At 32.4% G+C, this 24,686-nt stretch overlaps 1 protein-coding gene and 1 long non-coding RNA gene across 5 annotated transcripts in view; one reads left to right on the top strand and one right to left on the bottom strand.

Annotated features, from left to right (window-relative positions):
- Positions 1-24,686, top strand: part of LOC127707436 (chitotriosidase-1-like) — a 177,989-nt gene that overhangs the window by 64,064 nt on the left and 89,239 nt on the right. The gene's annotated exons all lie outside the window — the stretch shown is intronic.
- LOC127707452 (uncharacterized) overlaps positions 15,838-24,686 on the bottom strand; it is a 78,461-nt gene continuing 69,612 nt past the window's right edge. For 2 of the 3 annotated variants that reach the window (XR_007984864.1, XR_007984865.1), the window contains exons 2-3: positions 20,457-20,601; positions 15,845-15,987 (exon numbers count right to left, since the gene is read on the bottom strand). This is a non-coding gene — a long non-coding RNA (uncharacterized LOC127707452). Of the gene's footprint in view, positions 15,988-20,456; positions 20,602-24,686 lie in introns of all 3 variants that reach the window. The other variant, XR_007984866.1, reaches the window with a different exon arrangement.

Genomic DNA, 24,686 nt, shown 5'->3' with positions numbered 1-24,686 from the left:
TTTCGTCGTCTGCTTCATCTTTCCATTATCAGTGACAAATCTCCTAAATTACCACAGGTACTTCATTTAAAAGTCACAATATCATAATTAATGATAACATTTGAGTGTAAAAGTTCCGTCCAGCCATGGGAACACAGAAAAACCCTGTGCAAGCAATAAATTTTGGGAGAAACGTAGCCGGAGGCGGAGGTGAAGGTAGTAAAATCTGCTACAGAATTTCCCATATCAAGTTACAGTGATAATGAAGTTGGTTATACTGTGGAATGTGGTCACTGTTATTCCTAGCTAACAGACAAATGCAGGTGTAATTCAAAACTTACCAAAAGTTTAAAAAAATATATATATATTCAAATTCACTGGGCAATCTTCTAATTTTGTAGACTGTCACTGTACTTCCTTTGACAAACTCTCAACAAATCTTGTCATTAATTATGACACATATCTACCTTAAACAGTCCCAGGAGATGGAGACTGTTTTTTTTTCACTCTCTAATTTAAAGTTTAATCATAGTAAAAGGAGACTTGAGTCTGAGTGATACATTTAGGTATATATTGTATGCTCCCATATTGTCCAAAATTGGATTTTATGGGAATTACAATGGAGTTATGATAACCCATGATAATACCATGACTTTTGATAGGTATAGAGCATGTTACTTGGAAGTATGTGGGCTACATACATCCTTTGAAATTAAAGCTGCAGACACATTATTTGGAGGCAATATAAATATTTGCCTCCCGCAGTCACCAGTATATTTTATTCGTCAGTTTAAACCTGATCAAAACATTTTCACTTTACCGAATACTTTTATCAGGTGCACATTTCAACCTATTATAGCAATAAACAATTATGGCTATAATGTCACATTACTCAAATTGCACCAAGTACCCAATTTTCACCCTATGTGTATGTATGTATTCAACAAAAATAACTGCAGAAATCTTACAAGTTTTTTTTGAGACACAAATCGTTCACAGTGAGAAATACATGTATCAACAGATGAAGCATTCCTGGTAAAAAGTAAATCAACGAAAACATCAGTGTCGTCACCATGCGAAGTTATCTAATTATCATCTTTTAAAAATGTTAGCAACTTCATAACTACAAGGTAATTTTCATGACCAAAATAAAATAAAGTACAAACAAAACAGCAATAAAATGCTTTGCCAAGCACAGCCTGATACCACCACAGATGTAGATTTAGCATATAAAAAACACCAAAAATTTTATGTCAGTTGAAATCAAACATATTTTAATTTTGGACCCTTCAAACTTTGATATGGACTTATTTGAAAACAGGTATCAGGTGAACCCAAACATTTCTTTACAGCAGCAGTCTCCAACTACATATCTCCTTAATTTTATATGATAGTCCCACAAAAATGTTGAAAATGTGTACATTTATTTTTTTTTCTAGATTCTCTCATGTCATGCATGTGGAAGCGGTACCTTTTTGGTCACTATTTATGTGTTGCGTCTTAATATGAATTGTAACACTTTATAGTGACTGACCAGGTCAAACAAATACTTCTCAAGAAACATGCAGCAAAAGAAGACAACTTGGAACAGCACCAGCCATGCCAGACTATGTAGGAATAAAAACCGTGTGTCAAATCGGAATAGCATGGACGATATGTTAGTGATATGTCCTTGTGAATAGTAAGGAAAGCTATCAATAATTCCGCAATTTTATCAGGTTTATCGTACATTTTCTGTTCAAATTTTCACACAATCAGTGAATCGTTCAAAAAGGCTAAACCTAAGTTTTATTACCAGCTGATTACTGAAAGTTTCAAACAATGACAAGTGTTTCATTCATGAAATAACGTGTGCGTTTCTGTGAAAAAAATCATGTGCAATTTTGTGAATTAAAGGGAAAGAAGATCCTTTTGCGGTGCACTTGTGCATGTCAATTGCGAACTAACCCAATATATTTTCTTTATCATGACCAGTCCACTGATAATGACGTCGACATTATCAAGGACAAGGAGTACACATCAAAGGAAAAATGCACAAATTACAGATAAACTGATTTACACACACTGTTTCGTGTGTATCACCTGCCATATCAGTATTTGTTGCATTTATATATAAATGAGAAATAATCAATGTAAAAATGGTAAATTTATGGAGAAAAAACCCAAAAATTATGGAAAAAAAACAACCCAAAAATGTTGTTTTTGACCACTGACTCCTAAACTGTTGGTACCATAACCCCCAAAATCAATTCTAACCTTCCTTTTGTGTATTGAACCTTCTGGTACAATTTCATACATTGGCATAGAGATCGATTTACTTAAACTAAAGTTATTGTCCGGAAATCAAATGTGTCTTCGGACAGCAACAGCGACATGATAGCATTACTCGAAAGCAAATTTTTGACATATTCCCCATTTCGATTCTCAATTTTATATTGCCGTCGTATAAAAACTTGAAAAGTAAGCTAATAAAACAAATTATGCAAGAAATGACATAAAACCGACTCTGAATTAGTACATGAAATTGATGTAGAACCCCACAAAAAGAAGATGATCAGGAATACATTTATACTGCTGAGCAGTGTTCTCCCCTCAAATTTTAAATAGCATCCTAGAAAATAGCAAAATCTTTAGATTATCAACTTAACAATCCTATTAATGGTTCCTTATATGCTTAGATAAAAATGAAAAACCTGATCAAAACATTATTCTAAGCAGGCTCACTGTAAATTCAAACTCTTCTTTTAACAATCAGAATGATCCTCTTGCTGATCACATATATATGAGATGCAGGAAACTGGGAATACAATATGAACAACCAGCTAATTTAGAAAGTAAAAATAATTCAACAAACAGAAAGCGTTGTTTGCAATATTAAATAAAAAAAAACGCTACAACTTTTAGATAATGATATTGATGAAAAAGATATTCCAAATCCTCCACCTTTTCATGAAAATCAACAAAAAATTAATTTAATAAAGTTATGGATTGTATAACTGTACAGTATTCATAGTTTGGTAATTAAACAAATGTCTAATTGTTTTAAATTATATAAAATGTGCAAAGAAAGAAAAATGGATATAAAAATGCACAAGATAATGAATGTAAGCATTGTCATTTATATAAATCACCAATAAATTCATTTTCAGCAGAAAACAATAAGGGAGCAACCATTTAGCTTCAAGGGGGGGGGGGGGGGGGGGGGGGGGGGGAGTGGTTTTTTGTTTGAGGCAGATTTTTTACACGTGAAGCACTTCAATGCTATCAATCAACATTATTTAGTCAAAATATAACACTAGAAGGTATAGGGAAAATCTGGATTCAGAATATTTTTTTTTTGACCTCTGCTTGAACACAGTATTTTTTGTCATTAATTTTTAAAGAAAAATACTAGTCCAAATAATTATGACGTCCAGGAAGGCTATTTTAAATTTTTGCTTTGATGCTTCCTGCGACACACCAAAAAAAAAAATACCATACCTCCTTCTGCCTTTTGAAGTTCAATGATCTTTCCCTAAACATTTTCCATCTAAACTTATTATTTTATTTTAGACAAAAACTATATGTAGGACATTCGTCCTGAACATGCATGAAATATTTGCCACTGGGCTTTCAGCAAACCAACAATCAATATATATGTAGGACATAGTTTTAGTAAGCTGGCATTCAAGGTAGCGCCTTCCTCATATTATAGTGTTGTGTGGATATCTATTAGTTGATGTACTGTTATGACGCGTGGATATCTATTATTTGATGTACTGTTATGAAGCGTGGATATCTATTATTTGATGTACTGTTATGACGCGTGGATATCTATTATTTGATGTACTGTTATGACGCGTGGATATCTATTATTTGATGTACTGTTATGAAGTGTGGATATCTATTATTTGATGTACTGTTATGAAGAGTGGATATCTATTATTTGATGTACTGTTATGACGCGTGGATATCTATTATTTGATGTACTGTTATGACGCATGGATATCTATTATTTGATGTACTGTTATGACGCATGGATATCTATTATTTGATGTACTGTTATGACGCATGGATATCTATTATTTGATGTACTGTTATGACGCGTGGATATCTATTAGTTGATGTACTGTTATGAAGTGTGGATATCTATTATTCGATGTACCGTTATGACGCGTGGATATCTATTATTTGATGTACTGTTATGACGCGTGGATATCTATTATTTAATGTACTGTTATGAAGTGTGGATATCTATTATTCGATGTACTGTTATGACGTGTTGATATCTATTATTTGATGAACTGTTATGACGTGTTGATATCTATTATTTGATGATCTGTTATTAAGAGTGGATATCTATTATCTGATGAACTGTTATGAAGTGTGGATATCTCTTATTTGATAGACTGTTATGAAGCGTGAATATCTATTATTTGATGTACTGTTATGACGCGTGGATATCTATTATTTGATGTACTGTTATGAAGCGTGGATATCTATTATTTGATGTACTGTTATGACGCGTGGATATCTATTATTTGATGTACTGTTATGACGCGTGGATATCTATTATTTGATGTACTGTTATGACGCATGGATATCTATTATTTGATGTACTGTTATGACGCGTGGATATCTATTAGTTGATGTACTGTTATGAAGTGTGGATATCTATTATTCGATGTACCGTTATGACGCGTGGATATCTATTATTTGATGTACTGTTATGACGCGTGGATATCTATTATTTGATGTACTGTTATGAAGTGTGGATATCTATTATTCGATGTACTGTTATGACGTGTTGATATCTATTATTTGATGAACTGTTATGACGTGTTGATATCTATTATTTGATGATCTGTTATTAAGAGTGGATATCTATTATCTGATGAACTGTTATGAAGTGTGGATATCTCTTATTTGATAGACTGTTATGAAGCGTGAATATCTATTATTTGATGTACTGTTATGAAGCGTGGATATCTATTTAAGGAAAGACTGTAATATTTTTTCTGTCTATCAAAAAAGTACGGTATCAAGTCCAATTGATAGCGTACTTTTCTACTTGTCCACTTTGCAACGTCTTTTCTTTGATAGGGTCTTTGCATATCTATTATTTCATGTACTGTTATGACGTGTGAATATCTATTATTTGATGTACTGTTATGACGCGTGGATATCTATTATTTGATGTACTGTTATGAAGTGTGGATATCTATAATTTGATGTACTGTTATGACGCGTGGATATCTATTATTTGATGTACTGTTATGAAGTGTGGATATCTATAATTTGATGTACTGTTATGAAGTGTGGATATCTATTATTCGATGTACTGTTATGACGCGTGGATATCTATTATTTGATGTACTGTTATGAAGTGTGGATATCTATAATTTGATGTACTGTTATGACGCGTGGATATCTATTATTTGATGTACTGTTATGAAGTGTGGATATCTATAATTTGATGTACTGTTATGAAGTGTGGATATCTATTATTTGATGTACCGTTATGACGCGTGGATATCTATTATTTGATGTACTGTTATGACGCGTGGATATCTATTATTTGATGTACTGTTATGACGCGTGGATATCTATTATTTGATGACTGGCGAAGTCTTATATATATAATTACATTACACTGACTGGCGAAGTATTTTTGCAAGGAATGAAATTAGTCAACACAACAAAAGACATTTTAATATAAAATGTTTCGCTAAAAATGGTAATTTTATATAAGTATATTCTTAAAATAGGGACTTTTCTCTCTCTTTGGCTATCATCAGCAGTCATTGTGTTTGATGTACTGAAAATAAACAAAATGACAATAATACATAAATAGCAACAGACTACTAGCATATAACTGACATGCCAGCTCTAGACTTCAATTAAACTGATTGAAAGATTATGTCTTCATCATATCCACACTTCATAACAGTACATCAAATAATAGATATCCAAAGACCCTATCAGAGAAAAGACGTTGCAAAAAAAAATAAAATTGAGAATGGAAATGGGGAATGTGTCAAAGAGACAACAACCCGACCATAGAACAGACAACAGCAGAAGGTCACCAACAGGTCTTCAATGCAGCGAGAAATTCCCGCACCCGGAGGCGTCCTTCAGCTGGCCCCTAAACAAATATATATACTAGTTCAGTGATAATGAACGCCATATTAAACTCCTAATTGTACACAAGAAACTAAAATTAAAAATAATACAAGACTAACAAAGGCTAGAGGCTCCTGACTTGGGACAGGCGCAAAAATGCGGCGGGGTTAAACATGTTTATGAGATCTCAACCCCCCCCCCCTATACCTCTAGCCAATGTAGAAAAGTAAACGCATAACAATACGCACATTAAAATTCAGTTCAAGAGAAGTCCGAGTCTGATAGCAGAAGATGTAACCAAAGAAAATAAACAAAATGACAATAATACATAAATAGCAACAGACTACTAGCAGTTAACTGACATGCCAGCTCCAGACTTCAATTAAACTGATTGAAAGATTATGTCTTCATCATATGAATATCAGGCACAATCCTTCCCGTTAGGGGTTTAGTATCATACCATCATAACATATATGAGAAGAACATAACCCGTGTCATGCCAACAACTGGTTTTTAAATAAATGTGTTTAGTACCGATGCAAAGACCCTATAAGTGAATCAATATTAACGCCAAAATATGCAATCTTTAATGACCTGACAAAAGTATCGTAACTATATCCCTTCTTAATAAGTCTATTTAAAGGTTTTGTTAGCTTCAGAGGTGAATACTGACATTTTTGTGCTTTATAAAGAATATTTCCATAAAAAATTTGATGTGTAATACCTGAACGTATAAGAAGTCTGCATGTTGAGCTATATTTACGAATGATGTCCTTATACCGATGATAAAATTTAGTAAATGTTTTGACTAGTTTGTGATTTCGAAAACCCTGGTGTAATAATTTTTCAGTAATACATACATTTCTCTCGTTAAAATCTAAAACATTGTTACATACACGAGCGAATCGTACAAGTTGACATATATAAACACCGTAAGATGGTGACAAGGGAACGTCACCATCTAAAAATGGATAATTAACGATAGGAAATGAAAAATCATCTCTTTTATCATATATTTATTATTATTATTATTATTAATATTAAGTATTAAGCTTTCCATTAATGATATAGATATCAAGATCGAGGAAAGGGCAGTGGTCATTGTTAGTATAAGCTTTATTTAAAGTAAGTTCAACAGGATAAATTTCTTTAGTATACATACTGAAGTCGTCATTATTGAGAGCCAAAATATCATCCAAATATCTAAAAGTATTATTGAATTTGTGTATCAGATGTTGTTTCGATGGGTCTTTGCTGATTTTTGTCATAAATTGTAACTAATAGCAATACAAAAAAAGGTCCCCAATAAGTGGTGCACAGTTAGTCCCTATTGGAATTCCGATTACCTGACGATATACGGAATCTCCAAAGCGAACACAAATGTTATCTAGTAAAAATTCAAGGGCATATATAGTATAACCATGTTCACTTCAACAGAGTTGTTCTCAAACTTACCGTTCAGTTTAAGGTTGCATATTTTGTATTTAGTTTATACTTATGTTAAAGTATTGACATGTACAATTATATCACTTATTTCTCAACATTTTTTTTCATTTTCTAGTTAGTTTCTAAAAATAAGCCTATATATATATGAACATTGAACTATTTCGATGATACAATAATATGTTCTGCAATTGTTCATATCTTTATCTTTTTATGAATAGTAGTTTATAATGTGCCAAAATACTTATTATCAAATGATTCATGAATATTTTAACTTAGGAGGAAATAAAACGCGAAACAATTTAGAGAAGAAATAAAAACATGCGATACCAATAAAGTACTGCTGACAGCTCATAAATAAGATGTACATATTGCAAAGTCGCCTGTTCGTTGATGAAGATTGATATGTTTGTTAGATATTTTGTTGTTTGTCTGCTGTCTCAGCGACGTAAACAACACCTTTTTTTATAATTCATGCATATAATGTTCAACACGGTTCGAGAATATATGTTCAGCACGTTTTGGAATCATATATATATATAATATTCTTGATCATCAAGAAATGGACATTTCTGTAACCTATATATGGAAAATCAAAGAACCATTTTCTTTAAGTTCTTGCATATTTTTCCTACATCTTGATAATTCTTCAAATCTTAAAATCAATGGTAACATGTAACGATCAGAAATATAGTATAAACACTCCAGATCACAATGACTGCTGATGATAGCCAAAGAGAGAGGAAAGTCCCTATTTTAAGAATATACTTATATAAAATTACCATTTTTAGCGAAACATTTTATATTAAAATGTCTTTTGTTGTGTTGACTAATTTCATTCCTTGCAAAAAGACTTCGCCAGTCAGTGTAATGTAATTATATATATAAGACTTCGCCAGTCAGTGTAATGTAATTATATATATAAGACTTCGCCAGTCAGTGTAATGTAATTATATATATAAGACTTCGCAAGTCAGTTGAATGTAATTATATATATAAGACTTCGCCAGTCAGTGTAATGTAATTATATATATAAGACTTCGCCAGTCAGTGAAATGTAATTATATATATAAGACTTCGCCAGTCAGTGTAATGTAATTATATATATAAGACTTCGCCAGTCAGTGTAATGTAATTATCGATTACTCGTCTAAAATATGCATAAAATAGTGCCACTTGACGTCAAAAAACCAATATTTAACCAATCAATTGATTGATTACCATAAGACCTGAAATATACGACTTGATAGTAATGTTTATTGGTGAATATAAACAAAACATACTTTTAAATAATGTGATCTGGCTACAAAATGACAAATTCAACTCTAACGCTTTGTAGATCTATAAAGTAAATGTATCCCATTGATAGATGTATATGCTTCTTAATATTTTTTTTACAGTTGAAAAAGTTTCGTTCATCAAATTATTACCCATAGTGGTATTACATGTCATCAAATTTATTTGCCAAAGTGACACTTCAAAAGTATTTCGGAATTACACATGTTATTATTACTAAATTTTCACTGTTACTTGTTCGTGTTATTTCTGACATACCATGCTACGTCACAATGCATAATTCGTACGTTTGCGACTTATGATTATAAGTTTGACCCTCTCGGGATAATGAGGAGTAAGAGCAAAGATTGGTCGGTCCTGAACCGATATAATGTGTCCGGGTTTGGTGGCATGTTTTCCTGCGGATTGTCACCTTGCAAACTAGCATGTTTAAATTTGGATCAGCGTGTCGGTCTAGTACAATGTTGGGTTCATATTCATCTTCTCGTCATGAATATGCATATTCGAGGAACATATATAACGAACATTTTTGGTTCTACATCCTGTTGATACTTTTTTAGTATTGTGCAAAGTCGTGATTTCTTACACTGCGTTGGGACTAAAACATCGAAAAGGAATTATCATATTAAGCATGCCGTTTTGACTGCATAACTCATCAAAATTTTATTATCTTTTTTTTTTTTTTCTGTGTTTCTTCCTTACGAAACATGACTTTAATGATTTATGGAATACAAAAAAATCGGCGACCCCCTATAAATTGTTTATCAATAACATTGATAAAATACTATAATTTTATGTATTTCAAAGAATAACAATATTTTGCTTGGAAATGTCTTTTGTATTTGAATAGTACAGCATTTCAAACTGAAACTGTCATTCCCGTTAAAAAAAACAACACAGAACAACCCTTAGTCGAGTAAACCTTCTAAAATACAACCCATTTCAGGAATTATTTATTTATAGTTTGTTTATTATAAATGGCAAATACTTTTATTTAGAAAAAAAATAATAGAAGTGATAGTTTTTATCTCAATTTTCAACTTTTATCCAAAAAAAAAATTATAAACCACTGATTTCGACATTTCGGAACCTGTCAAATAAATATCCTTCTAAAAAATCGTTTCCCGTCCAAAAAAATTTTGATAAATAAATAGATAGATAAACAATAGAAAGAAAGAACATCGGATAACGAAAAAAAAAGCATGTACAATATGGAATAATGGAGCGTGCATCTGCAAGGTACATTTGTATATTTAAGAATTGAATGCTTTTTTTTCGTATTCTATTGGGGTAAAAGTGGCTACGGAAGGACATTTTGAAGCGCTTCATATGAAAAATCTACGCACGATCAACGCTTTTACAACCTTATAAAATCATAAAAAGAAGCATTTAATTCTTATAATTACATTTTTATGCTACAACCATGAAATTAAGAGTTATATCAACTATTCGTTTGTTTTTCAATGCATTATTTTAACATTGTCACGGATAGTACGTGCAGTCATAGCTGCTGTTTTAATACGAAAATTAAAAATGATATTAGAGTTCCTCGTGAGTGTTGTCAGCCAAACAAAATTATGGATTCAAATGAAACATACATGTAATGTAATTACTGCCAAATAATTGTCCTTATTAAAACCATGAAAGATAACTCGATCATATGCAAAGTGAGCGATACATGTTTCTACGTGATCTTATGTCAGTGAAAATTAAGCTGGGAATCTTGAGAACCGAGTAATGAATAAAGTTACATGATTTCTGTCATTTTTCATTATGTTAAAATTCGTTATTATGCACGAAACCAGTGTATGATTTTTAATGTCTTGGAATACTTTGTTTTAACTTGAGCGACGTATTTAACAAATTGCATACATTATAGGTTCGCAATAACCGTTCTCATTAGGTCCGTACGTCGTGTGACGTACGTATGTCATTTTATTGGAAATCTCTAGTATAAGAAAGGAAAGCATCACATGCCTAAGCTGTATTTGGAAAAAACCTTTTTGAATATATGGTTCTTAATGGTGACTTTGTTCTTTATTTGTCCTTTTTAACTTTTGTTAATTCAAGCGTCGCTGGTGAGTCTTTTGTAGCCAAAATGCGCGTCTGGCGTACAAAATTGTAAGCTTGGAATCTTTAATGAATTATTATACTTACATAGAAAGATCCGAGTATATGTCGGCGGTTAGTCCATAGGTAATATTTGAGTTTAAAAGTATACTTTGAAGTTTTATTGTATTTTGAAGTTTTAAAGAATCTACGACAAATTATTCTAATAGTTCTTAAAAGAGGTTACAACTGATCCCAAGTGTGGTTGATCAATTGAACAACACACGATTTTCTTTATATTAGTGGTCGTTTCCTTTTTCATTGTAATGTTAGAACTATAAGTAAAGTTAAAAGGCCTTTTAATAAAATATATTAACCGTACTGACATTATTTATAACATATTTTCCCAGTTGAGTAAGCTATACTTTTGAGGTACCATTTTGCGATATAGCCCCTAATAAGTGCACGTACTTTTACACGACTGTCAACAGTTGTTCTTTTACTATTCATTTCAGATAGCTTGTAATTGGCTTTTAATATTAGAGTTCAGGACATGATTTCTCATTATATTGTGTTATACGTTTTGTTTTAAAAATTATGAGTACAATCGACAGATTAATTCTCGATGTCAAGTGAATGAAATGTACCATTTGTGTTACATTAAATAGGTATAGTCTTTTATAGCCGACTTAACGGTGTGGGGTTTCCTCTTTGTTGCAGGTCGTGTACTCCTGTATCCCTGTACTGTTCATGACACTGTTGTAGAATAATATACTTCAAATCGCAGCGACCAATATTTGAGTGGAAGAGGTCACTAGATTTGTTTCAGCAGATTTTAAAGTAAATAAGCTTTCTATCGGGTACTAGATACTGGAGGTTAAACAATCAATCAATCGGATACTGTGATCAATCTTCGAAATGGTATAATCAATCATTGTATTACTTATTGTTTTAATCTTTAGTAATACATGTACAGTGTGTAACAACATAATAGATCATAGAAATAATTGCATTTTTCTTAATTAGTTTGTATTATTCGTTTTTCTGTTCAGTCATTTCATAGTCTAGCGGTCAATATTAAAAAAAGAAATGGTGAGTACTGTAAACCTTTTTTAACCCTATTGCATATTATTTACCTTACAAAGTTTTCAAAGTCTTATATGTCGTCAGTGGTTTTCTTTGTTTATATCCTAATAATTTTGTACTCTTAGGAGTTGTGTGTTTAACAATTTTAATCATGGCATCTATGGTGAATTTATTAGTGATAAACATTTCACAGTGTATCATAATTTATATCTTTTTACCACGTGTAGACTCAGGGTGGGCTAGCAGAGCTTGACATATTCTATATCATTTATTATTTTACTGCTAGTTTGTTTGCAGTTTACATTTACATACTGGCCGGATTTAATCATTTTAGACATCAATGACTTTGTCAAACCGCCTTAGAATTCATGAAATATGGACAGAAGCTTCTTCAAGATCAAGACAAATAGCATCTGAAGGAAACACAATTTTTTTTCCACGTATTTCATCGATGACTCAGTCAAGTTGACGACAGCTATAATACCAGGCGTGACACAGAGCGAAACCCTTAACAATTGTTTTCCAAAAAAAAACTGTAATTTCAAAGCAACATATTTTGTTATTTTGGATGGAAACTATTCTGGAACGTTAAATACCAATTTGAAAACGGAAAATTATCTTTGACCTGCATTTGATAGAAGGTTGTAATAGTGCAATTAAAGGTTACAAAAAATGTTTTAAGTATCACTTAGAACCAAAGTGTTCATGTTATCATCTCACACTATACATTGCTTTACAATTTTTAGTAATTTTTTTTAAAATAATAGATAATTGCCACACATATAATGTTGTTAAACTAATGGAAACAATCCACTTTATCAATATTTTGTCCAATCCGGAATTTCGAAAAGACAGTCGACTAAGCTAACTTCCTGTTTGGGTCAAGTGTCGGAAAAACAAAGATCGTCAAAAATAAGCTGAGGGAGGGAAAAGTTTATAAAGTGAAAATTTAAAATTTTAATAGGTTATGATCCTTTTTTAAAAAAAACTTGTGTTGTCAAATTGAACATTTTTACCTAACTTGTTACTCGGATAATCTTTCGACTGATTAACCGGTTAACCGGTATGAAAGTTAATGTTCAAAGAAAATGTATCTTAAGGGTATCTGGGCTAAAGAAATACGGTCAAATTTGGTCTTCTTCCAACCTGCAGATAAAACACTTGCAAAAGTTAGGCGTCCTTTTGGCTGTGTTGGTTGTATAAATTCGCAGCAATGTCAAGTATGAATAGCGACATTAATTCCGTTGCCTTGTGTAGATAAAGAGTCGCACTCTACGTACGTAAATAACCCTTGCAGCAACTCTTTGAGGTGTCCGTAGTTGGCCTGTTGCAAAGCTTACTTTCTGTCCCTATCAAATATATCCTCATTTTTCAGTAGCATTCCAAATGTTCAACCCTGCATGCCGGTCAATCCCTATTGCAAGATTTGCATTTTTAATTAATTATTAATTTTTTTCTCATACTGAACATGCATGAAATATTCTCAACTGGACGTTTCGCAAACAACAATCAATCAATTAACAAAGCAAACAAATGTTTGCAGGAATTGATCAGAGTGTATGGTTATATAATATGATGTATTACTTATGATTTATCGTCACACTTTTTCCTTAAACGTTCTGAACGACCAGTATTCACTAAGCTTGCATTTGACAATTTTTTATTCAGCATTTCGTTTGAAATATGATCAAGCTTTGGTTGTGGATGATTTGCATTTTTACATTTACGTTCACTCAATATTAAGTTAAAATGAAATGAACAACTAAATCGTAGAATTTGATCGGCTTACAACTGTTCATTGTATGTTTTTACACACCTTTACAAATTATGTTTACTTAAGATTTTGTCCTAAGCTGTTACTAGACAAACTGTTTTGATGGTACATGTAATCAATTTACGTAAACTTGGATGTATTCATTTTAAGTTCAGTCAAAATTGACAGGATACTTGATCTCATTAAGCATGTGAAGTACAACGATGATCGTGTTAAAATATTAGTAAAGATATCAATACACATTTATATCAAAAATATTAAAACTGAAAAGGGTCCGATTAATCGGTTTATGAATTTGGTATCCGATATTCGGTTCTCCCGACGGTTAACCGGTTAATCGTTGACAACACTAAATAAACAAATTTACGTAAAAAAAGTATTTTCTTTGAAGTGTTTACGATGGTTTTAACGTTTTCTATGAAAAGTTTTGTGCACAATGCATTTTTAAACAGGCCTAGGGCCTCAAATAGCATCAACTGGTGTGTGACGTCATGAAAAAATTGTCTAATTTCAGAACTTATCTGGATTTGAATAAATAGTGTATTGCTATACATGCTATAATGGGCATACCTTCTGTGGAGAAGAGGCAGTAAGACTGAATTGGAAACGAACTCAGAATATAGTGAAATGCATAAAATCATGAAATATAAAGCGTAAGTCAAGATTAACAATAATATGACATCATGATTAGTCAAAATATTCATATATTTTTCGAAATAAAGAAACACGTTGATTTTATGTAGAATTCATGGTAGCCTTGTCAAGAGTCATATGAAACGAGTTTCTTGTAATTATAATGTGAACCAATGCATGCATATATACTAAATTAAGTCCTTATGCACGTTTTGTACATTTATTACGAATCTACAACGTGTTATCGACAAATAATATTTCATTCAGTGATTGTTATCCCAAGCTTATTAACTTTCAAGTATGTTGCCGAGGCTTAACGGATCGTGAGACTGATAAACAATCAACACAGCGCACGAGGAGTACTTAAAATGTATGTGAATTGTTAGAGCCATGATATTTTATTTTCATAATTTGCATACATTAGCATGTGTCAACTTTGCCTGAGGAAGTTGGAACCTTAATTTCTTAAAAAAATATCTTAATTTATAAACGGACAATTTTTATTTATATGTTATAGTGCTTTTCAGTACCAAACTGATTAACTGAAACAAATATTGAATGAAGTCAGTTAAGTCATCTCGAGTTGTTATTATAATCTTTGTATCATTACATTTTTGTTCTGAAAAAAAAAACAGTATAAAAAGTGCATATTTGTCTTTGTTATGGGAGTAGCTTATACTTTAATAATTGCAGTTTTATCATTTTTTTTATTAACTTTTTATTATATATACTAAAGAACATAAAACAGACATCAATGATTTTGATTCGTTAACAATGCAGCCTTGTGTTTGGCAAATGCATTATCTAGACCATATTAAGCATGAATTACTAAAGTCTAAAAAAAATTGCATGGTGTTCTCAAAGTGTTCTTTTCTGTTTATAGAAACATAATTTTTTGACGGATAAACACACATATAAAATTAACTCCGTTGTGTTATGTAAATATGACAATCCCAAGCCTAAAGAACGCAACATTAAGATCGTATATTGTTATGTATTACACAAAGGAGAATCACTGTGCATAATATTCATAAATAGAAGTATTTCCAATTGCTTTTTTTTTACATAGAATCGAGAAGATGTGGTATGAGTGCCAATGAGACAACTCTCCATCCAAGTCACAATTTGTAAAAGTAAATGTTTGCTTAGATAGGTCCTTAACAAGCTTTTGTAGTAAACATACTTTAGAGGGACATATTTAAAAAAGAAAACGATTTCTAGTCCTTGCAAGCATAGTAAGATGGTATTTGAACTAGTCTTGTATTTGTAAATCTGTGTTGTTACAGTTGTTGCTAAAAATAAATGTTGTTATCTGAATATTTAAAATATCGCACTATAAAATGTTCTTTGCGGTTTCAAAAATCTAAACGTAGTATATTTATTTCTATTTTTGATACCGGATACATAATTTACATGATACACGGATTTCTTGTTCATATTGAAAGTTTTTTTTCAATATCAATATAAATGTCAATTCAAATCTTAATAGTTTAATACTTTTACTAAGACTTCTACAATCTTCTGCGTTACATTGGTTAGTATTACAGCATGCAGCACAAACATCTTTATCTCCAATAGCTCGTCTCCTCTGACCGTGTATATATCTTAAATAGGTGGTCGCACATCTGTAATATAGTTAAACGTTTCACTATATACATTTTTGAGTTCTTATCAAGTGTACTGTTACAACAGTAAGTTTGTTGAATTATTTCCATTGCCTTTCATTTTAATCACTATATTTTATCGACTGATTAATTGCAAAACAAAATATCTTAAATAATAACACATCTTAGCAAAGAATGGTTTCTTGTTAAATAAAGAACAAAGAATGAATAACTGTTTTTATCAAGAAAACAGAACTAGAATTTGAACGATGTTCTACATCGTAATCGCTCAGCAGAGACATGAACAGTTAACTCGATGGTACGAAAAACATTAAACCTGCACAAAATGATATATAGATATAGTTACTGTTAGTAATACTGTTATTAATAATATCTAATAGTTATAATACATATAAATAAGAAGATGTGGTATGAGTGCCAATGAGACAAATCTCCTCCAAGTAACAATGTATAAAAAGTAAAAAAATATAGATCAAAGTACGGCCTTCATACACAGTTGATACGCGTTTTCATAAAAATGTACAAAGAGAACTTTTCGAAGAAGTATAATCACACAGAAGAAACAAAAGCTCCATTTTGGTGTGACAAAATCCCCCAACTCGACATACCCGTTCCGAATTTAAATAAATAAAAAAAAAAAAACTGTCGGATTTCACTTCAATTAAAGGGTATGAGCGGATGACATCTTTTTTGGGAGTATTTTCGTCCAGTGCAGTAATTTATCAAGCGTTTAGTTGTATGTATTTGACATCTTATTTTAACATATTCAAAGAAATTTACATGCGCATTTCCGGTTGATGAAAAAAAGAAGGTCAAAGCCTGTTTTCTCAATTTTAAAGTTCGATTGCTATCTTATGATATTTAAGAACTATTGAATTATTAAAAATAATGTATTTAATAAAAAGAACATTTTAATTCATTTAACAAACAATAGAAATAAGAAAATGTGGTATGAGTGCCAATGAGACAACTCTCAATTCAAGTCACAATGTGTAAAAAGTAAACGATTATAGGTCAAAGTACGGCCTTCAACACGGATCCTTGGCTCACATAAGCATGTTATATGTTATGTTCATTTTTGTCTGCTTACTATTGATTCCTAAATGTATGAGTGCTCGGTAATTTTCGATTGTGATGATGAAATTTAATTGGGCACACATAACGAAGTCATGTGATCTCTATTTTGCAATTAAGTTCTGTAGGTTTTCTCTTCTTGGTTTGTCAACAGACATTGTTTAATGGAGTTTTATGAATCATCAGGATGTATTGTCCAGTAAATATATCAATAATGAACTGTATTATTTTGGTAGCTTTTATTACTTTAAAACCACAAGAAGAATGAAATTATTAATTGCAAATGAAGGACTTCATACAATGTCGTGTACAAAAAAAGTGTGCTAATGTGTGTTATTCAAAACCTATTAAGAGACATGCCTTATATTTTTCTCATTATTCTAATTACTAAGAATAACATTAAATCTAGCGACACATTTTCTTCAATGTATTTTTTATATATGATATTCGTATCAACTTACTAATTTTCGCTCACATCCGAGTTGAGCCACGAATGAAAACTCTTTGCACACAAACCTAAAGACATTAACCGCGCAAATAAAATACAAATAACAATATCCTAAATAAAGTTCATTATGAAAAAACGTGAGGAGATGACAAGATGGCAGTTGAATATACATGTAGATTCTACCACTGCATCCAGTGTGATACGATATTTATAAAATATGCTGGCTACCTTATTCCTTCTTTTCAAATGATCTACAAAACGATGTGTTCTTTCTATTCGACGCCACCAGGCATGGTTGTTTTCTATGCGACGTCATCAGGCATGGTTGCATTATTCATGACGTCAAAATAGGAAATTCAGTGGAAAGCATGAACATTTGACGTCATAATCAGATTTTGATCAATTAATAACAGAGATCAAACGAACCACACGTTAGAATATGTCACTAGCTCATGATCAATGAAAAGGTAGAGAAATTAAGATGAAACATATGACACGGTTGTTGATTAAACCATAATTATCTGAAACGAATCAAACGATTCAATTGAAACCACTGCTGTAAATGCATCAGACATTTGTCAAATATATTTATCTCACCATAAAATAGTGTAAAAATGATAACTATGAGTATATTTTTGTAATAAAATAAATGTTTACTCCATACCCAATAATGTTTGATTGTGATTATCTAAAAAAACAATAATGCAGATATTTTCTTTACAACTAATCATTTGCTAAATGCTTATTAAAGATTTGTATTTTTTTTTTCATATCAACTCTACATTTAATTTTTTTCGTTTTTTTTTTTTTTCTATTTTAGAAAATTACATGTAATTAAATTTATTATGTTATTATTCCAAAGCTGAAATTTTGATTAAGGTGCTTTCTACGTAGTTCTTTTAGGAACGTTTGAATATATAGTTGGCAAATGCTAGTATGTTAACGTTAAGAATATGTTTAAGTGTATAAACTCAGATAAAAGCTCCATAGAGCTTGAGTTTAATCATGTTAATTGTTTGATACACTCTGAATCAAAATAAAGATTTCTCATCTTGTTTTATCTTATTATCGCCTTGTTATTTTAAGATATACCATTCTAGTGTGTCCAATATTTCTCTGTGTAACTATTACGTTTTTTATAATGAGCAGAATGATTTACTTTTGTTTCAAATGCAGACATATTTGGTCTAAATTTAGTTTAATCCTGTCAAGTAATGCAGTAAGAAAACATAAACAGTGCCGCAGGTTAACGTATTATAACCAATTTTATTGAACCTGATTAGCATTTCTACAAATAATTTCTTTAAAATGATGCTCGAGGGAAATATTTCCAATATATATCAGTTGATATTAAAATAAAAGTGTTAAAGGTTAAAGTAGTTTAGAACAACATTTGCAAAATAATATTCTCACATTTTAAATCATATTTTCAATGTTTGCAAATTATTTTTTTCGATGAATTCAAGATAGAAATATATCGATGTGAAAATAAAGGCTGCTCGTTGTGTCCCTTTTACACATATTTCCTGTCTTAACAATAATTTATGGTTGTTGATTGCACCCTTGGCATCTTCGCCCTCTCTGTTTGGCAATATTTCTCAAACAATTAACATATGGCAGAAAAAGGTCATAAGCTGGAAGCAAAGTTTACCAAGCGACAGATGCGAAACCCTAAATATTGTATATGAATTATTTAGATTATTAAAGATACTATGTGATTTGTAAATTTCCATTTTGAGTTCGAGGCTTCATATCAGATCAAAAACCAATAAAATATGGAAGGGGCAATAATAGTCAAATGTCTTACAAATATTAAATCACAATGACCTCAATAAACGAACATACAAACAAAAGTCCACAATGCAATACACCAAAAACGGGTATCAAATAAATTGTTTCATGTAAGCAAACAGTATTATGACCTGCCTGACTTAATAGATATAAGAAGATGTGGTATGAGTGTCAATGAGACAACTAACGCTACTATAGAAATAACTACGAGTACTACGATGGGAACAAACGATTAACGTTCAAAAAAGGGGGGTCTCTGTATATTTTTATAATAAAACTGTAGTGCTCTAGTGGTTAAATGTGAATTAAACTTTGTAGAAAAAAGTCAAAGAATACCAAATAGACATTCAAACTTAAGTCGAAAATAAACTGACAACGCAACAGCTAAAAACGAAAAAGACAAACAATAGTACGCAAAACAATAAAGAAAACTAAAGACTAAGCAATAAAAACCCCAACAAAACTGGAGGTGACCGAATGTAGGTAAATCCGGAAAAGCGCTTCGGACGCATAAAATTTGTTACGTGTTGTTTTCACATTTAACAACACTGGGTCGATAACTTTGCTGCTTGACTATCAGTCCCAAATGGTATCACCAGCTCCGTAGTCAGTACGTTGGTACTGGCATGATTTATAACAAACTGTTCTAAAATTGTCCGTTTATAGATTTCGAAATTATTAGGAAACTAAGGTTTCAACTCCCTCGGGCAAAGTTCACCTTAGATGGATCTGACTATTTTTTTAGGTCTTATTTGGTCATAGAGCTCTTCAACCTTTTTGGTTCTTATACTCCTTGGCTTTCAAATATTCGACTTTGAGCGTTCCTGATAGAGGTCAAATCAGAAAAGAGCTTCACAAACATTATACATGTACAAAATAAAGAGACATTTGGCATTGAGATAGCTATCTAGTTTATACTTAAATGAGCAACACGACGCATGCCACATGTGGAGCAGGATCTGCTAACATTTCTGGAGCAGTCGAGATCACCACCGGTCTTTTGTGGAGTTTGTATTGCTCAGTATTTAGTTTTCTATGTTGTGCTTTTTTTTCTGCCATAGCGTTGTCAGTTTGATATTCCTTTGGTATCTTTCGCCTCTCTCAAATAATTGTTTTAACCATAAAACAGGGAAAATTTGAAAAATCAAATACCTACTCTGATTACACAAGAAGCCATTACATAAAGTACCATTTGTTGTACCAGTTGAGCAGCACTGAGCTCATTTGACGCTGTCTTTCTTTGTCCTTTGAAAATTATCTTGTCTTTTTCTCCCAACAGCGCTTGCTAGTAAGTTACAAATCTGTCGCACAAAACAAAAAATAACCAACGAAGTTATACATTTGTGATTCAAAATGAAAAGAAAAGCATTAATTTCATGAAATCTACAGCTAGAGACTAAGAAAAGAGGAAAAATTAACACAGCCTTACCTCATGTGTACTGAACGTAAATGCTCCCTTTACTTTGCGTCAACTTCAAAATTTCAGTTGATATAAAAAGTCACCACGCGTGTACTTCCGCGTTAACGTAAAACCTTAGCGTTTTTTACTTTTGATAAAAGTAAACGCATAATTATTTTGTGTAGAAAATTTGCGTTAACGACATTTGTCATGGCATCCTAGATATATTGATTAATCTTATCAAAACTATTTTACATCAATAGATTAAGCGATTACAGGTATGTGCATGTTGGAAAAACTAAGGTTTCAACTCCCTCGGGCAAAATTGACCTTAGATGGGTTTTGGTCATATAACTCTTCAAGTGTTTCGGTTCTTATACATCCTCGGCTTTCAAATATTCGGGTTTGAGCGTTCCTGATAACGTCATTTTTGATAAATGCTTTGTTTTAAAAAAAAAATCTGTTTTTTTAATAAAAAAATCTTTATATTGAAATAGACTGAAAAGTTTTAATCTTACAGAAGACATTTAAAAGTTACGCTGTGTAAGCTGTAGGCAGTTACAAACAAAGATACATAAATGCCGGTTTCAAAGCAAGGATAACGACGACTCCAGTCCATTTTATTACATCTATATGCATGGAATACTTTCCATACATTGAGGAAATATCGGACGCCAAACTTAACTGATGGCATTTTACTCCTCATTGCAAATCTGATGGTTTGTTCGTCATTTCTTTCTATCATAGGACTCTCCACAGATAGTGTTCTAGAAATCATGTTGTCCTCTGAATCGACAGTAGACGAAATGAAAAACTCACATACTTTTAAAGTTTGTATACCCCAACTGTTCATAAAGGTTCACCAAACGGGTTGCAGGTTAAACAGCTGAGCATCCCTTCTAGGTTTTGGTAGTCTGCTGATAAATTATACAATTGACTGTGATTTCATTTTCAGGAAGGGTCTCTCTGACGGCAGGAAATGTACCCTTCAACGCTTCCCACTTGTCATATGTTAGAGAAATGCCCTTCTTTGTTAAAACTATCTTCTTTGTATCATAGGTCAGTCGGTGTTGTCTGACATCAACGGTTGGATAAATTTTGTTCACGGTGACCTAAACACCTTTACCCAGATGAAAGGTCATTTCAGGAACCCCTGCAACGTCATCAATCATTTGACCTAAAGCATCCTCAATTTCATTTACATACATTTCTAAAAGCTGCCACTGGTTCAAATTCAAGGCGACCCTTTTTTGTAGGAAAAAAGTAAAATCACAAAAATACTGAACACCGAAGAAAATTCAAAAAGGAAAGTCCCTAATCAAATGGCAAAATCAAAAGCTCAAACACATCAAACGAATACACCAACTGTCATATTCCAGACCTGGTACAGGCATTTTCTTATGTAGAAAATGGTGGATTGAATCTGGTTTTATAGGTAGTTAAACCTCGCACTTGTATGACAGTCGCATCAAATTTCATTATATTGACAATGATGCGTGAACAAAACAAACAAACACAATAGGTAAAAAAGTCAAAAATAGGGTACAGCAACATATCTGACAGCCGGATTCTTCTCGTATTTACGGAAGTGAACCAGGACTCTATCACACCATTCACTGACGACAACAAAGATATCGCCCACATAGGTAACAAAGCTCGGTCTTTTGATACTTCTGTTGTTTCAGTCATTGACGCTTTTAAAAGATGTATTAAAGCAGACTTCCCTTCATCAATCAGTGTTGTAAAAAAACCGTCGAATGCCTGTGGTCCTCTTCTCTGAATTGTAGAAATAAGATGTCTAGTTTTTGAATAAGAGTTCGAATTCTGCAAAATTTCTCAACTCATCTGTCAGTATCCCAGTCTGATGCAAATGATCAACTACAACATCTATTGATGTTTTTTTCACCAATTTTACGTAATTGCGCTGAAGAGAATCTCTGTGTTCTTACTGCATATTGACAGTTTGGGCGTATTTCTGATTCTGATACCATGACGAATTTTCAAGCGTTCATTTATAGTGAGCAGGTTGGAGGGATGATTGGGGTCTATAATATTTTGGGGGTTATAGGTTTTCAATACATTTGTACATCTTTTCTCTGTGTTCATGTGATAAAATAGGGCCACATATCCTCTCCATTGTGTAAACACGTCGTCTAAAACGATGGGCACCAATGGCATATTTAATCCAATGACCTTTTCTTTCGCAAACCCCCAGACTATCATGGAATGGATTTCTTTAATTTTTTCATCGGTTAGAAACCGAGTCTAGAAAGTATAAAAAACAATCGAATTACACTTTTTTTTTCTTTTTTTTTTTCTTTTTGAAAGGCCAAGTGAGTTTTTCTCTTGGCGTCAGTCGTCCGTCGTCGTCGTCCGTCGTTAACTTTTTACATTTTTAACTTCTTTTAGAGAACCACTGAATGGAATGATACCAAACATGGCATGAATGTTCCTTATGAGGTCCTGACAAAGTGTTGTTACTTTGTAGCTGATCAATCATTCAAGATGGCCGTCAGCGGGGACTTCGTTTAACATAGGACCCTATGAACAATACATACAAATGTCTTCTTTTAAAAAACCACTGAATGGAATGAAACCAATCATGGCATGAATGTTTCTTATGAGGTGCTCACCAAGTATTGTTACTTTGAAGCCGCTCCATCATTCAAGATGGCCGCCTGAGAGGGAATTAGTTTAACATAGGACCTTAGGGGAAATACATACAAATGTCGTCTTTTAGAGAAATACTCAATGGAATGAAATAAAACATGGCATGAATGTTCCTTATGAGGTACTGACCAAGTGTTGTAACTTTGTAGGCGATCAATCATCCAAGATGGCTACCAGCGGGGGACTTCGTTTAACATAGGACCCTATGTACAATACATACATATGTCTTCTGTTAGAGAACCACTGAATGGAATGAAACCAAACATGGCATTAATGTTTCTTATGAGGTTTTTTAAGCCGATTCATCATCCAAGATGGCTGCCAGAGAGGGACTAAATTTAACATAATACCCTATGGGAAATACATACAAATGTTTTCTTTTAGAGAACCAGTTAATGGAATGAAATGAGACATGGCATGAATGTTCCTTATGAGGTTCTGACCAAGTGTTGTAACGTTGTAGGCGATCCATCATCCAAGATGGCTGCCAGTGGGGGACTTCGTTTAACATAGGACATTATTGACAATGCATACAAATGTCTTTTTTTAAAGAATCACTGAATGGAATGAAACTAAACATGGCATGAATGTTACTTATGAGGTGCTGACAAAGTGTTCTAACTTTGTAGGCGATCAATCATCCAAGATGGCCGCCAGCGGGGGCTTAGTTTAACATAGGACCCTAGGGAAATACATACAAATGTCTTCTTTTAGAGAACCACTGAATGGAATGAAACCAAACATGACATGAATGTTCCTTATGATGTGCTGACAAAGTGTTGTAACTTACTAGGCGATCAATCATCCAAGATGGCCGCTAGCGGGGACTTAGTTTAACATAGGAACTTATGGGAAATACATACAAATGTTTTCTTTTAGAGAACAACTTAATGGAATGAAACCAAACCTGGCATGAATGTTCCTAATGAGGTGCTGACCAAGTGTTGGTACTTTGTAGCCAATCAATCATTCAAGATGGTTGCCAGCGGAGAACTTAGTTTAACAAAGGACCCTATGTGAAAAACATACAAAAGTCTTCTTTTTTTTTTTGATTCGAGCGTCAATGATGAGTCTTTTGTAGACGAAACGCGCGTCTGGCGCAAATACAAAATTTCAATCCTGGTATCTATGATGAGTTTATTTGAAGAAACACTGAATGGAATGAAACCAAACATAGCATGAATGTTCCTCATGAGGTGCTGACTAAGCGTTGTTACTTTGTATCAAATCCATCAACCAAGATGGCTGCCAACGGGGGAATTAGTTTAACAAAGGACCCTATTGGAAATATATACAAATGTCTTCTTCTAGAAAACC

The sequence above is a fragment of the Mytilus californianus genome, unplaced genomic scaffold, assembly GCF_021869535.1.
Source record: "Mytilus californianus isolate M0D057914Y unplaced genomic scaffold, xbMytCali1.0.p SCAF_7, whole genome shotgun sequence".
NCBI lineage: Eukaryota > Metazoa > Mollusca > Bivalvia > Mytilida > Mytilidae > Mytilus > Mytilus californianus.
Note: the sequence above shows the minus strand (reverse complement) of the source record. Positions and strands in the feature narration are given on the sequence as shown.